The sequence below is a fragment of the Adiantum capillus-veneris genome, chromosome 7, assembly GCF_014529385.1.
Source record: "Adiantum capillus-veneris isolate H3 chromosome 7, ASM1452938v2, whole genome shotgun sequence".
NCBI classification, from domain to species: Eukaryota; Viridiplantae; Streptophyta; class Polypodiopsida; order Polypodiales; family Pteridaceae; genus Adiantum; species Adiantum capillus-veneris.
Genome location: NC_140937.1, coordinates 10,632,547 through 10,648,320, shown reverse-complemented (window position 1 = coordinate 10,648,320; position 15,774 = coordinate 10,632,547). Strand labels below are relative to the sequence as shown.

The 15,774-nt window shown below is 47.3% G+C and overlaps 1 protein-coding gene across 2 annotated transcripts in view; it reads left to right on the top strand.

Moving 5' to 3' along the window:
• LOC147453425 (uncharacterized) overlaps positions 1-15,774 on the top strand; it is a 170,256-nt gene that overhangs the window by 138,002 nt on the left and 16,480 nt on the right. The window lies entirely within an intron of this gene.

Genomic DNA, 15,774 nt, shown 5'->3' with positions numbered 1-15,774 from the left:
GTGAGGGCTTTGGTGATCTCCTCCTTGAGGGCTTCCTTAGCCTCCCCTTTAATCTCTCCTTCCTCGGGGGTGAGGGATGTGAGGGAAGCATGAAGGAGATCGATTTGTGCCTTCATCTCTTCTTGCTCTTTCCTCCATCTCTCCCTCTCCTTCTCGTTCTCCCGTTCCCTTCTCTCCTTCTCCTCTTTGAGATTTTGGATTTCCGCTCTCGTGTCCTCCTTCTCTTCGTTCCATAGCTTGATGAAGGTGGCTTTCTCCTCCTTCCATATTTCTCTCTCCATCCGCCATTCTTTCATGTCCTTCTCCAATTGGGCAAGCCTCTTATTCGTGAGCATGAAGGACGTTGTCTTCGTTGTCGGTGTCGGCGTCTTGATGATGGGGAAAGACATGGTTGTCTTCGTAGCTACCCTCTCTTCATATTGTGAAGAAGAGGGGAGAAGGGGAAGAGAACACTCAGCTTGTGTGTATGCAGGGGGCAGCGGGCAGGGGATGGGGATGGGGTGTGTGTGTGTAGTGGATGGGCTGGTCGTCTTGGCGTGCAGGGAGCAGCGCACAGGGGGGGGGGGGGGGGGGGGGGGGCAGCGCGCAAGATGAAGCAGCGCGCAGGGGGGAGGCAGCGCGCAGAGAGAGAGAGAGAGAGAGAGAGAGAGAGAGAGAGAGAGAGAGAGAGAGAGAGAGAGAGAGAGAGAGAGAGAGAGAGAGAGAGAGAGAGAGAGAGAGAGAGAGATGAAATGAGGCCATAGTGACCTATGAGACCAGAAAGTTACAAGGTGGTGGATCTGATACAAAGTCAGAGTAACGAAAATAACCTAACAACAGTACAAAACAAAGATATATACTATGGGATCCTAGGTTGGTTGATGTGAGCTAAGCAGAAGACTAAGCAAAAATGGGCGGTTTATCACAAAAAATCTAGCATCGGTCGTTGGCGAATCTCATCAATTTCCTCCATGGTTAGTAGTCTGACTGGGCGTCGTGCATGCCTGGCCAGCGTGCTCCGAATTCTTTGACGTAGCCTCCGTCGATGCTATGTAGTCCTTCGCAGTCGTGGGCGCCCGGATTTCCCCAGTTCAATCACTCGGTCGATCTATGTGCCACTGGTGTGAGACGAGGGGGAGCTCTGCTGTGGGAGTGGCTCTTGCGGATGTCCTGTGTCTGCTCTGAAGAAGTCTGTGATCTTTGAGACTAGCTAGCCTTGCCATTCATCAGGCTCTCTTTGTGTCTGCGCAGCTCGAGCAAGAACAAACCTAGGCATCTCTGATCTTCGTATCCCATTACTCTTGCGAGTGGTCCAAAACCCTCTTTGAACAAGCAATGGAAGCGGCCTCGTATCTCGTAGTAGACAGGGCAGCGGCATGTATAATGCAGCTCTGTCTCTGGTTCCATGTCACACAAGGGGCATGTCCTGGCCTCTGCTGGTACTCCGCTGTATCTCCCAGTTTCAATCCGCAGCTGGTGAGACGATGTGCGTAGTTGGCCAATAGCACATCGTATCCCATGAGACAAGTGGGTATCCATGTATCTTGGTCTCGTCACAAAACCATCTTCCGTAAGTTGGAGAAGGTGGTCTCTGTAGAAAGCCATCTTCGTGCCCAATTCTTGTGCTGGTTGTATCCATGTCCTCCTGGTGTCTAGCTGGGTCAGGTCTTGGCAGATGAGCTTGGTGATCTCCGACCGTGTAAGAATGAGAGATGGTGCATCCAATGAGTACTGGAATGGTGGCAGCCTGTCTATGCTGAACCCATGCGCCTGAAACCATGATGTCATCTCCCCATACCAGCATGTTGTATCTCCTTGTATGGCTAATTGTCGAGAGGACTCAAGTGCTATGCGAGCATATCTGTCTCTGGGAAGTTCCCATGTGCGGTTTATGAAGGAGACTGATCTGGTGAGCGTCTCCACCACTAGTGGGGGGGCCGCTAGCTCTGCGCGGATAATGGCCCGTGGTACTGATGCCTTGGCTCTAATGAGCCGCGAGATCATAGAGACGAGAGGTTTCTCCATGTTGCCCCATCCGTCTGTGCGGCCCGACCTCCCGTGGTGATCCAAAGAGGGCCCCCATATCTCGGCCCCATAGAGCAATGCTGAAGCCACCAATGTGTCAAAGAGCCAGAGCTTCGTCCGGGGCTCCTGAAACTGAAGCTGCGAACACATCCTCTCCAATCTACCCAGTGTTGCGTGGGCTCTAGTCAGTCTGGTCTCAGCTGCTCTTCTGAGTGAGAAAGTGGGTCCGCTGAAAACCACTCCAAGGTGAGAGAGAGAGAGAGAGAGAGAGAGAGAGAGAGAGAGAGAGAGAGAGAGAGAGAGAGAGAGAGAGAGAGAGAGAGAGAGAGAGAGAGAGAGCTCAGCATGCTGCCCTGCCTGCCTGCTGTCGCACGCTCAGCCTGTTGCCCTGCGCGTACTCTGCAGCCTGCGCGCCCTGCACCCTGCCTGCCGCACGTGCCAAGACTGCCCTGCTCCCTGCCTGCTGTCGCGCGCTCAGCCTGCTGCCTGCGCGTACTCTGCTGCCTGCGCGCCCTTTATGCGTACACTGCTACCTGCGCGTACTCTGCAGCTTGCGTGTTTTTTTTGCTGCCGAGCGTAACCCTAATTCCATGAAACCCTAACAGTCAGCATTTACGAAACCCTAATTCCTCGAAACCCTAACAGTCGGAAAACCCTAACTGTTCCAAACCCTAACCGTGCGCCTCTTTCTACCGTCTGCAAGCGAAAGAGAGAAAGAGAGAGAGAGAAAGATTCCAAGCTTCAATTCGGGTCGTGCTTTTCCCGTTTGCCAGTTTCGCCCATTCTTCATGGCGGCTTTGCGGATCTCAAGGCTATGCACTGCGCTCCACCACCACTTGCCTGTCGCGTGGACTGTATTGGCGACCTGTTGACACGCATTGACTCCAAAGTCCAACACTTGGCACAACATGCCTTGGTTGGCGGGATGATTGGACAGTCTCCACCTTGATCTTCTATACGTGATTGGTGTCAGACTGCATTGGGCACTACTGAGAGACGGATCTCAGAGCTTACATTAATGGCAGAGGCATATTCATGGTACGTCTTTCAGATCCCGCCACTCCCTCAGCTCTCCTGGCTCGCTCTCCGATACTCTCTGATCGCAGGATGATATACTTGACGAGGTGGTATCCCGAGTTTACTACTGAGGAGTTTGACAGTCGACACCTTATTCCCAGATTCCCTCTGATACTCTCCTTCCCGGATATGCCTCTTCATTTTATTGATGAGCATCTCCTTCAGATGATTGCTGCTCACTTTGGCACAGTAGTTCCAGGATCCTGCATCTTCTCATCTGGTCCACCTCGTATTCAGGTCTTGGTGTTTGGGGATACTTCATTACCAGATTCAGTTACTGTGGCTGTGCGCGATCGAGACTACTCTTGCCGAATGGTAGTCACTGGCCGTCCAGGAAAGTGCTTACGTTGTCACGAGATGGGACACTTGGCGCGAGAATGCCCCACACTACCACACCATCGGCGACAACAACAGCCGGCTCGTGGCACTCCTGTTCAGTCATGTGGTTAGCGTCAACAAGCGGTTCCTCTTGCTACTACTCGAGCACCTCCTCAGCCTGCAGGTGCTCCTAGAGCTTTGACCATCCATGTTCCTCCCTCTGCTTCAGCTCCTACTGAGGCAGCATGGCAGACAGTGGGTCGTAACCATTCCTTCCGTCCTCGTCCGCAACCTACAATGCATGCAGCCTCTAGTGTTACCTCTCCTGCTCCCTCTCAAGTGTCAACCACCCCCTTACCCCCTGCTTCTCCTCACCAATCTTCTTCTTCAGCACAGGATCACTTACCCTTGCTACCAGCTCCTCCTTCACCTGCTGTTCCTCCACCCGCTCCTTCCCCTCTTCCCGAGGTCCCTATTCCCATGCAGATGGATCATTCACTGCTACTACCTCTCCCTCCTCCTCCTCTTCCTCCTGTCCTTGCTCTTCCCCCTCCACCTTTTTGTCCCCCCCTCCCTCAGCAGCTCATACTTACGTCCCACGCAGTTTTCTCAGCTCTTGCCCTCTTTCCTGGGGCACTCATCGGGCTGAGATGTGCGGTGACTCATACGGACCATTGCGGGTACAGCTCTACCTTATGCATCACAAGACAGGTTGTGTTCCTTCTTTGATTGGCAGTCGCTCTCAGCCTACGCATTCCTTTTTCCTTCCATTCCACGCTGCTCAGGAATGGTCCAAGGATCAGGTTCTCCATTGTGTGCACGCCCAGACTATGGCTCAGCTACATTTATGGTTGTCTACTTCTGCCCCAGATGTTTTGTCTCCTCACTATCCTTCATGTATTGGTGCTATGGAGTGGAGTTATGTTTATGCTTGCTATTCATTGCCTATGGTCATTCATGTATCCTCAGATGTGGTGCTTCCTATGTCTATGCGCATTTGGGGTGTCAAGGCTAAAGCATCGGTAATGCAATGTAAACAAGCAGAGGTTCGCAGTTGGTGCAATGAGACACCATATTTTACAGAGGGCTTGCGGGCTGCTTTCCTACTGCCTGAAGCTCACCCCTTGGATAGTCCAGCTGCCTCCAAGAAGATGCGCAGTTAGTCAGATACTATACATACTCTTTCATGCAGTCTATGGATTTACATGTACTTTCTTGGAATGCTAATGGTTTACAGACTTCTCGGGTAAAAGGTTCCCGTAAGCTTTTACTTCGCAGAGATTTACACACTCATGTAGTGGGCACTGTGGATATACTACTAGTACAGGAGCATAAGATTGCCACTCCTTTTGGCAATCTCATGCCATCGGGCGCCCGCACTTTTTGGGAGCCTGCTCTGGGCCTTCATGGTCAGAGTTGCGGTGTATGCATCTCAGTGGGGCCACGTTACGTGGGCTCAGTTCAGCAGCATGGCACACTTGTCGCTGGCAGAGCAGTTTATGTTTCTATTCAGATTCGGGAATCCATCATTGGTTTTATGTCAATCTACGCACCCACTACCCCTCGGGAGACGGCTACTTTTTGGTCCTCCTTGGCTGCTGTTCTACGTGTTGTAGACTCTTGGGTTGTTGGAGGTGACTTCAACAACGTTGAGAGCGACTCTGATTGGCGAGCCACCACACCTCTCGTTCTATCATCCATCTCTCCCGATGAGCAGCTAGCTTGGGATCGATTTCTTCTAGCTATTCAAGGTGTTGACGCCTGGCACATACCCTCTTTTGGTCATCACCCTTCTACTCTTCATTACTCTTGGGGGTTTCAGCGACAGCAGGGGAGATTATTAGAGCGACTTGACCGTTTTTACATTGGCCCTTGGGCAGCAGCTCTAGGCGGATTTACTACTATATGGAGAGGGACCAGCCTTTCAGATCATTTTCCCACATCATTGTTTATCTCCTTCACTAGATCCTCTGCTCAAAGACGAGGCTGCCGCATCCCTGACAGTGTTCTCACCACTCAAGTATTGCAGCAGCACATACGTGCCTTATGGTCCACGGATGCTTCTTCTTGTGGACCCCCTGGAGAGTTTCTTGCTCATTGCATTTCTCAGTCTAGTATTTACTGCCATGATCAGACTGCTATCATTCATCGTCAGTTGAGAGTACGCGAGTGTGATCTTCACATCCCTGTTGGTTCCACTCAGCGCTTGCTTGAGGAGTGGCCTCAGGATGCTTATCTCGCTGCTAGACAGACAGAGCTCACAGAAGAGATTGGTCGCGTGCAGGAGGCTAGGTGTGAGTTCACGCATCATGCTTCAGTGTCTCATTGGATAGCTAAAGCTGATCGAATGAATAAAGACTTCTTTGCGGCGCATAAAGAACGCCCTCCTGGCACCACCCTGCGGACTTTGTGCGATGCTCAGGGGACACTTCATATGCATCCTGATGTTATTCTTGATATGTCTACAGATTATTTTGAGACAGTGTTCACTGCTGATGTATGCACTCCTGAGGTTTTATTTGCACGTGAGCAGATCTGGCAGCACACTCGACATTGTGGTACATACACTATGACAGAGATCTTGTTGGCACCCTTCACACTTACAGAGCTCCATGCTGCTATAGAGAGTCTTGATCCATCCTCCTGTCCAGGTGAGGATGGTCTCACTAGAGCCTTCTTTTTGACATATTGGGATGTATTGCATATACCACTGCTTCGCGGTTGTCAGGACATCTTTGCATCAGGATATATGCATCCGGTTCTTTGTTCAGGTCTCATATCTCTTATTCCGAAGGGGGGTGACACCACTCAGCTCCGACAGTGGAGACCTATTACCCTACTCCCTTCGGTCTATAAGATATGAGCGTTACTGATCAGCCATCGCTTGCGGCCGTTCTTACCAGATATTATTCATACTTCTCAGACAGGCTTCGTCATGGATCGATGCATCCTGGATAATATCTTCACTTTTTATGAGGCAGTAGAGTGGGCAAGATCATCTTCTGAACCTCTTGCTTTTTTCATCCTTGACTTCGAGAAAGCATACGATCATGTTGACTGGGACTTTCTCGAAGGATCTTTAGCCAGGATGGGTTTCCCTTTGAGATGGATTTCAGGTATTTCCGTTCTCTTCAGAACTGCCAGCAGTGCTATTACTATTGGTGGCCGTGTCAGTTGCAGTTTTGAGCTTTCTCGATCTGTCCGTCAGGGATGTCCTTTAGCAGCATATCTGTATCTGTTTGTGAGAGAGACTATGTCTGACTTTCTTCGTGCTCAGAGTCATGCATTTCGTGGCTTGACCATGCCAGTACCTACAGCTCCAGACCTTATCGATCAAGAGTTTGCTGATGACACTATGCTCATGTTGCGCTATTTGCTACCCGCTCTTGATGCAATGCGGGACGCCCTACAGGTTTTTTGCATTGCCAGTGGTGCACGCATTAACTAGCATAAATCCTATGGGTTATTGGTTGGCAGTGCTGACATACCTACTTGGGGGGTAGCTAATGGATTCACATGGCTGCAACCGGGTCAGACATGCAGATATTTGGGCTTCCAGGTTGGATTTGATGTTTCCTCACAGCAGCATTTTGCACCCGTACTACACTCTATTCGCAGGAAGCTATGCCATTGGTCTTCACGTCATCTGTCGTTGGCTGGCCGTGCATTGGTCGCCAACCAAGTCATTCTGGCTACAGTATGGTATACAGCTTTTTGTTGGATGTTACATTCCGGTGTGATAACTCAGCTCCACCGACTAGTGAGGAACTTTTTATGGAGTGGCACAGATGGGACTATTGATACTCGTGCTCGAGTTCGCTGGTCCACGATCATTCGTCCTAGGTCAGAGGGAGGCCTTGGCATTATTGATCCAGAGTTACAGAGCCGCGTGCTTCTTACCAAGCTTATTGTTCGGGGTCTTTTTCCCGGCCAAGAACCTTGGAAGATGCTTCTTCAGGCTGCTCTTTGCACAGTGACTCCACGACTCGGCACTAGAGACGATCATACTTGGCATTCAGGGTATCGTTTTCTCTTTACGGATGCCCCCTTGTCCACTTCCACCCTCTCACCCTTTCTCCGATCGCTCCTTCAGATTTGGGTTTCCATGAGACAGGCTATCGTACGCTCACCTCCCTCATGTCGTGAGGAGATTGAGCGCCAGCCTCTCATTTGGAATGCTACAGTTCTTGATTGTTCGGTTAATCCACCTCGTGAGCTTGGAGAGAGGACTCACATTGATTGGGCTGCTTGGGACTCTGGCCCTGCTGCCTCTATGCGATTGTTCCATGAGACAGGTATTGTGGATGCAGATTTTGTGGCAGAACCTTATGACATTGGTCGCGGGGTGCCAGACAGACTGCTTGAGATTGATTCTGCCGCTCCTTCACAGTGGGATGCAGTCATGCGAGGCACGGTTCAGATCCCCCCTCATTGTGGCTGGGAAGGAGTCTTTGACTAGAGCACTCTCTTGGCATTATGCCCCTCCACAGTGGTTTCTCCTCCACTCCTCACACCGACCACCATGAGATTGTTCTAGTCGAGTAGTCACTATAGTGGCTCTCCTCCTTACATTCAGCTTGTACACCCCACGTGATAGGCTATTTTGGCATCCGCTGGGATTATTTTGTACTCAGTAATATACAGCCTTGACTTTTTCCAGAGAGAGAGAGAGAGAGAGAGAGAGAGAGAGAGAGAGAGAGAGAGAGAGAGAGAAATGAAATGAAATGTTATATTAACGTCTTCAAAAGGCCATAGTGACCTATGAGACCAGAAAGTTACAAGGTGGTGGATATGATACCAAGTCATAGTAACAAAATAACAACAATACAAAACAAAGAGATATACTATGGGATCCTAGATTGGTCGATGTGAACTAAGCAAAAAACTAAGCAAAGATGGGCAAAAATGGGCGGCTTGCTGGGATAGCTGAATCACAAGAGATCTAACATCGGTCTTGGGCGAATCTCATAAATCTCCTCCATGGTTAGTAGTCTGACCGGGCGCCTGGCCAGCGTGCTCCGGATCTTCTGACGTAGCCTCCGTCGATGCTGTGTAGTCCTCCGTAGTCGTGGGCGCCTGGATTTCCCAGTTCAATCGCTCGATCGATCAGTGTGCCTCTGGTGTGAGACGAGGGGGAGCTCTGCTGTGGGAGTGGCTCTTGCAGCTATCCCGCGTCTACTCTGAAAAAGTCTGTGATCCGTCTTTGAGATTGGCTAGCCTCGCCATTCATCAAGCTATCTCTGTGTCTGCGCAGCTCGAGCAAGAACAAACCCAGGTATCTCTGATCTTCGTATCCCATGACTCTTGACTCGACCCAGTACAAACGGAAAAAAGATTGAGAGCTCGTCTCTCGGATTTCCCTTACGGGATGGAATGAACATCGAGTCAGAGAATTAGAATGGAGAGGTTTTCTCCGGTTCTTGTGCTTGTAAAAAGATTCTCCCTAATAAAGGATTCTCTTTAAGGGGGGGGACCAACCCATCTTTTGGTCCCAAATACTGTGTCAAACTTCTCCTTCAACTCTGTTTAGTTGAAAGATTATTTATTTTCAACTTGTTGATTATTCGTGTGCGCTCCCGTTTGTGACATTGATGCACGAATTGCTCAGCTTTTACAAAGCAAGAAACCTCGGCTTTATGTTTCTATGTCTTGTACTATGCATATGTGAGCATTTGTGCTGCATAGTGATGTGCCAACCACTGAATACTCCTTATTGGATGAGATTTTTCTGGGAAACCAACGACCCAAGATATTAAGAGCTTCAATCTGGAATGAGACTCCTTATTAGATGAGATTTTTATGGGAAGCCAACGACCCAAAAAATCAAGAGCTCTAATTTGGAATAAGAAAACTAATTGTCCCTTAGAAATTTTTGAGCCTCGAGTTGTTTTGCAGATATGTTGTAATTGCGGACGATTACTTTCTTATAAGAAGGGGAGATGCCACGAATTGTTGACGTTGATGTAGCAAAAGACGCCGTGTGCTCACTCACACACCCAAACAACTCAACACCACACAAGAAATTTACTTGAATTCCTCACCTCACTCACCACAACTCAAGAGCTCTCTAAAAAATGTACCCACAAGCTCGATTCTAACTCCACACGCCTCGACTTACAAGCCCTTGCCTGCCCGCCGACACTACAAGGTGAGTCGAGTTGATCAACACTTGAAATCACAGTAAATGGTGACTAAAATATACAAGAGAAACCATCAAAAACTCAAAAACTCCAACAACAAATGGCCTCTCTCAAACCATTGCAAAAGCTTCACCTAACTCAACTCTGTTGGACTCTTTGGAGTAGCGCCAACCCTAATGGCACCGATACAAGGTCACATAGTCTTGCAGAAAGCCGCACCTTCTTCCTCAATTCCTTGCACACACACAACCATGGAAACCTCAGAACTTCCATAGACTCTCCCAAGTGCAAAATTGAAGAGAGAAAGCTCTCATTCCCTCCTCCACACACTCGAAAACAGGATGCGAACGCAACGGGACTGCACTAGACCACCTGTAGGAATCCTGCTTCCTCCCACACACAGAGAGGTGAAAGTGTTGATATTGCTCTTCAAAAGTTCTCCCTCAGCGTGGACCATCACGGCACCGTGAGTGATGTAGCAATTTGAAGCCATTTCACACCTTTTTTGACCATTTTTTGACCTTTTTTTGCCCAATTTTGGCCAATTTTGACCCTTGGCGGGCATTTTTTGCGGGCAAAACCCCAAACGGACTCCAAAATTCACCAAATCTTGTACGTTTGATCCTCGATACCCAAAGCACTTTTCCACATCCCCACATTCTATTTTTGACCACTTCTAGGGCGATGCACTCATCACCGCAGATCAGGCACCGTAAATAGACAGTTACTGCATGTCCCAAACTTCTCGAGCGGGATTAGAGTACCTATACTTGTCGCTTGCAATATTTACATTTTAGAAAGCTCAAACACATTCTCTAGAGCCAAAATAAGCCACCTAGAACTATATCCAAGGCCCGGATACCCTATACGGGCATGTACATGTGTCCAACTGCTAGCGCGCGAACTTGACTATTCACAATGTGTAGACGTTGCATCTTTTTTCGAACTTGAAACCACTTTGCAAAGCTTCCAAATGCATGAATTTACATCTTTTTGTACATATGACCATGCATATAAACGCTACTTTGTACACGCCAAAAGCGGTCTATCATCATTGCCCACCCTCTAGGTAGAGCATTTATGCTCAACCAAGAGACTATTTGCATTTGGAACCACATCCCTCGCAAAATATTTCTTCAATTTATAACCATTTATTCTGTAGCGCAAACGTTCACCAAACAATTTTTCCAACTCATATGTGCCGTTAGAAAATACATGCTTCACTCTGTATGGACCCAACCATTTGAGTCTCAACTTCTTTTGAAAAGTAAAATCCAAGCGAGAATCATACTTCATCACCAAATCTCCCTCTTTGATCTCTTTCTCTGGCAGCCTCTTATTCATTTTCTCCATCCTTGTCTCTGCTTGTTGAAGATAATAATCACTAGCTTTCTCTCTATTCATCCGTAACAACTCAAGAGAAATAATTCTTTCTTGCAGCTTGTCATTATGCTCACCTTGCATTCTGCACAACAACTTCAAGACATCCAACTGCACCTGTATGGGCATAAGAGCTTCCTTTCCATAAACAAGCTCATATGATGTAAATTGTGTGGACACTCTATACGCAGTTCTATAAGCCCACAAACACTTTTCCAAGTCCAAGTCCCACTCTTTAGAATGCTCTCTAGCATACTTTGATAGCATCTTCACAATTTGACCATTGCAGTTCTCAACCAACCCATTGCATTGTGGGTAGTAAGGAGAAGAATGCCTATGCTGCATTTTCAATTTCTCCATGAGAGCAGCAACAAGTTTTCCCCTAAATCCTGGTCCACGATCAGAAATGGTAACCATAGGAGCTCCAAACCTGCAACACACCTGTTCATATAAAAAAGAGGCCACTCTTCCTGCTGGTACATCTTTTACTGCTTTTGCCTCCACCCATTTTGTCAAATAGTCCACAGCCACAAGGATATACCTTTTGCCATTGTTGGTCCTCGGCATTGGACCTACAACATCTACTCCCCATTTTGCAAATGCATCAAAAGACATTATAGCTTTTTGAGGCTCAGCCAAAAGCTTCCGATTTGCAAACACTTGGCATTCATAGAGGTCCAATAGTAACCTGCTCTCAAAACACGAAAGACAACCTGATCCTTGCCTTGATGGCCTGTTTCTTCATGGCAGTGCTCCAAAATCAAGCCTATCTCTTCTTTGTACGGCACTTTTCTCAAATGTTATCCTTGCCATAAAGCATGAGATCCTCACCTATCGATGTGTAGTTTCTTGCTTTTGCAACTATTCTCTTACGCCGAACCTTTGACATGCCCTCTGGACATTGCCCTTTACTAAGAAATACTTCTACATCTTGCAATGATTCCCTTCCTGCATACAAGGCTTGCTTGACCTTCAAAGGAGCTACCAAGGCATCCAGCTTGTCCCTAGCCAACTCATCAGCTTCTTTATTCTGCTCACGAGGAACATGCTCTTCTCAAACTCATGCAAAAGCTTCTTGATGCCATAGAACCACTTCTTCAAATTGTCTTTCTTAATATTCCACAAACCAAGCAACTGATTCATGACTAGCAACGCATCCCTTTTGCAATGACCCTCTTCAATCCAAATTCAACACTGCTTCAACCCAAGGAAAAGCGTGAGATACTTGGCCTCATTGTTACTTTCAGCTTTGTCAAGATCGTAAGCTCTAGAAAAGATTACATCGCCTTTTGGGTTCTTAATGACTACGCCACCACTTGCCTTTCGTAGAACTTTCCTGTATGCACCATCAAACATCATTGTATACGCATCTGTAATATCTACTTCCTCTTCATGATTATCCTTGTCAACCCTTGGGTAAGATGGAAGCTCCCATCCCTTATGTACCAATATGTCTGCGAAGTGAGCTTTAACAGAATGATCCACTTTAAACTCAAACTCATACTCTTGAAGCTCCAAAGTTCACTTTAAGATGCGCTTGCTAGGCTTCAAATGTTGTACTACATCAGGCAAAAGATTCGATGTGGTGAGCACATAGAACTTTTGGGGCAACAGATAGGTTTTGAACCTTCGACAAGCAAGACCCAAGGCAAATACCCACTGTTCCATTTCCGTGTAGGAGAACTCGCTTACATTCTTCATCTTGCTCTCAAAATAAACTGGCTTGAAGTTCCTTCCTTGCTTTTGTAAGAGAACCGACCCAAAAGCTATTGATCCCACACTAATAGATACATAGAAAATCGACTGCAAGTCGGGAGGACTCACTGTTGGTAAAGCACACAATACCTCCTTGATACCATCAAAAGCCTGTCGCATGTCTTGATTCCACTCAAACCCTTGAACTCTTTGACTCAATTTCTGGAGAGGATACACATACTGACATAGCATCCAAAAAAAGCGTGACAAGTACTTGAGCTTATGCACAAATGATGCCAAATCCTTTGTGTTGCTAGGCGGATCCATAAGCAATAAAGCCTTAACTTTCTCTGGATCAGCTTCTATTCCATTTTGGGGAACCACATGTCTTAGCAAATGGACTCTGGCATGAGCAAACTTACACTTCTTTGGGTTGAGTTGCCCACCCTCTTGTTGAAGCCTTTCAAAACTCAACCTCAGCTTCTCCAAATGTGTGACCCTTGAGCTATAACACCCAATGTCATCCATGAAAACGCGAATGAACTTACCCAAGTAGGGACCAAACACTCTATCCATCCATCCTTGGAAGGTAGCATATGCATTAACTAGCCCAAAAGGCATTCTTTTGTATGCAAAACAACCCCAAGGAGTAATGAAGGTCGTCTTCAATCGATCTTCAATCGCTATCAAGATCTGAAAGTAGCCAGAAAATCCATCCATGATTGAGTAACGTTCATGACCTGCAACCTGATTGAGGATTTCATTTAGGAAGGGTAGTGGATAATGATTCCTTTTTGTGGCAGCATTCAAAGGTTTGAAATCGACACATATCCTTAATCTTCCGTTCTTCTTGGGCACAATAACTACTGGAGAGACCCATTCTACTCGAAAGATGAAATCTGCTTCTAAAAGCTTCATCACCTCTTCACGAAGTGCCTTCTCGTGAATGACCCCCAACCTCCTAAGCTTTTGAACCTTTGGCTTGGCACCTTCTTTTAAATTGATTTTATGCTCGACTCCTTTAGCTCCTTGCAACTCTGTATATTCAGTGGAAAATAGCTTTGGAAACTTTGCGAACATGTCTTCATACTCCTTCTTTTCTTTCTCTGTCAAGTCCTCTCCTAGCATGCTCCTTGCGTTCACTTTGGCAGGCTCTACAATTGCTTTTGGACTATCCTTCTCCTCCTTGACCTTCACATCATGCACCAATGCTTCCTTTTCAACACTTCTCCCAAAAAGATCAGGACATAATTGCATCAAGCCTTCCTCTACACTTTGTTCTGATGACGTAGACGAAGCATCACTATCGTATGACGTAGTTTCTATCGAATCTGTATCTTGCATCTCAACTAGGGGCTGTGTACGGCTCTCGTGTGTCTTCATGTTGTAGACAATGGTTCTCTCTTTCTCTTTGTTGGGGATGGTGATCAAGCCCAACCCCAATCCTGCTTAGCACCAAGGGTTATAAGCCATGGCCTCCCTAAAATTATCGGATAAGCATTCTCACCCGCTTGCATCACGTAGCAATCAACCAAGCACTCAATCCCCAAGACTTTTATCTTCTCATCTTCAGCTATTCCAAGACACCATGCTTTTTGTGGTTGGCCATCCTCATACGGATCGAAGCATTCACTGACATCTTAACGCCTGCTTCCTTCATGATAGCCTCGGTCATGATACACCTGGGCACCACCATCCACATATGCTTGCACTTCCGTCTTCTTTCCCAGCATAGCTTCAACTATTGGCACCATATCCACTGGGTGACCAACCCTCAAAGATGACACCATGCTTTGATGCTTTTCCTTCTTGGAAGGAAATCGCATACTCACACACTTGGTCCACTGCCTCCTCAATTTAGCGTTCAAAGCCACCAACTGACCAAAAGTTATATTTGCCTTTTGATTTCATATGTCGTCGACAATATCATAGTCTTCAACACCTTGGCCAAGGAGGTAGTCCTTTGGACCAATTTTCCTTCTTCGCCGCCTCTTGCTACTCTCTGGTTTGTCTTCTACCTTAGCCTTTCCTTTCCTTGCTCTTGTTTCCCTCTCTTCTTCTGTCTCTTTCTCCCTATCATGCCTAGCTCTCTTATTGACCAAAACATCCACATCTTGATGCTCAAGGGTAATGATGTTAATAGCTCTGCCTTCTCCATTTTTAGGCAACGGTTGTGGTTGTTGTTGCGGTGGCGGTGCTTCTAGTGCCCGCTCTTGACGATTTTCTTCTATTCTCCCTCGACCACGTCCATATAAGGGGTATATCCCTCCTCTCTCTCTTCATGGTTCAGGACAATCAGGGGCGTAGTGACCCTCTTCATCACAATTGTAGCAGCTTCCTTGTAGCCTTCGTCCCCTACCTCTCCCAGCTGGCTATTCCTCTCTTTGGTTCCTATTTATTATGCTAATTCTTAATTCTTGCAACTGACCGGCAAGATCTGCCAAACCTGGGCCGTAACGGGATCTGGACCTTGAACCGCTCGCTCCACTCTATCATCCGTTGTCACAGGGACCATTGGTTGCACCACAACTGGCTCAGCGTGTGTCATGCCTTGCTCCCACCTTCTCTTGATCTTCTTGCTCTTGGCCTCGGCAATTTCCACAGCTCTTTCAAATGTAGCAGGCTCATCTTGATCGACCTTCTCCCTTACACTTGGATGGAGACAATCCATAAACTGACGCACTTTAAAGAAATGCCTTGGAGGTACCTGGGATGCCGCCTCTAATTGAGCCCAAAGTCCTTTGAAGTGTTGCAAAAACACTTTAAAGTTAGCATGAACATCTTGCTGCAAACCTCTCAATTTTGTTGTCGCTTCTGTTGTTTCTTCCCAAACCTGTCAAAAATTGCCAACTTCACCTGCTCCCATGTTTGCTTTTTGTCTTCCTCTAAACCTTCAAACCACTCCCGAGCTTTTCCTTTGAGCGCAAGAGGAAATACATGAATCTTTGCTTCGTCATTCACAATGGGCATACCAAGCGTATGCCACTCGAAGTCCGCAATCCAGTCCTTCACATCCTCCTTCCCTGTGAACACTGGCCGACTATAAGCCATCTCTTCGGAGTCGCTTCTCCCTTGCGTGAATAACTCCACAAAAGTTGAAGTCTTGCACCTCAACCAAACCACCACTTTTCTTCAATAAAGCTCGAACTTCACAGCAAAA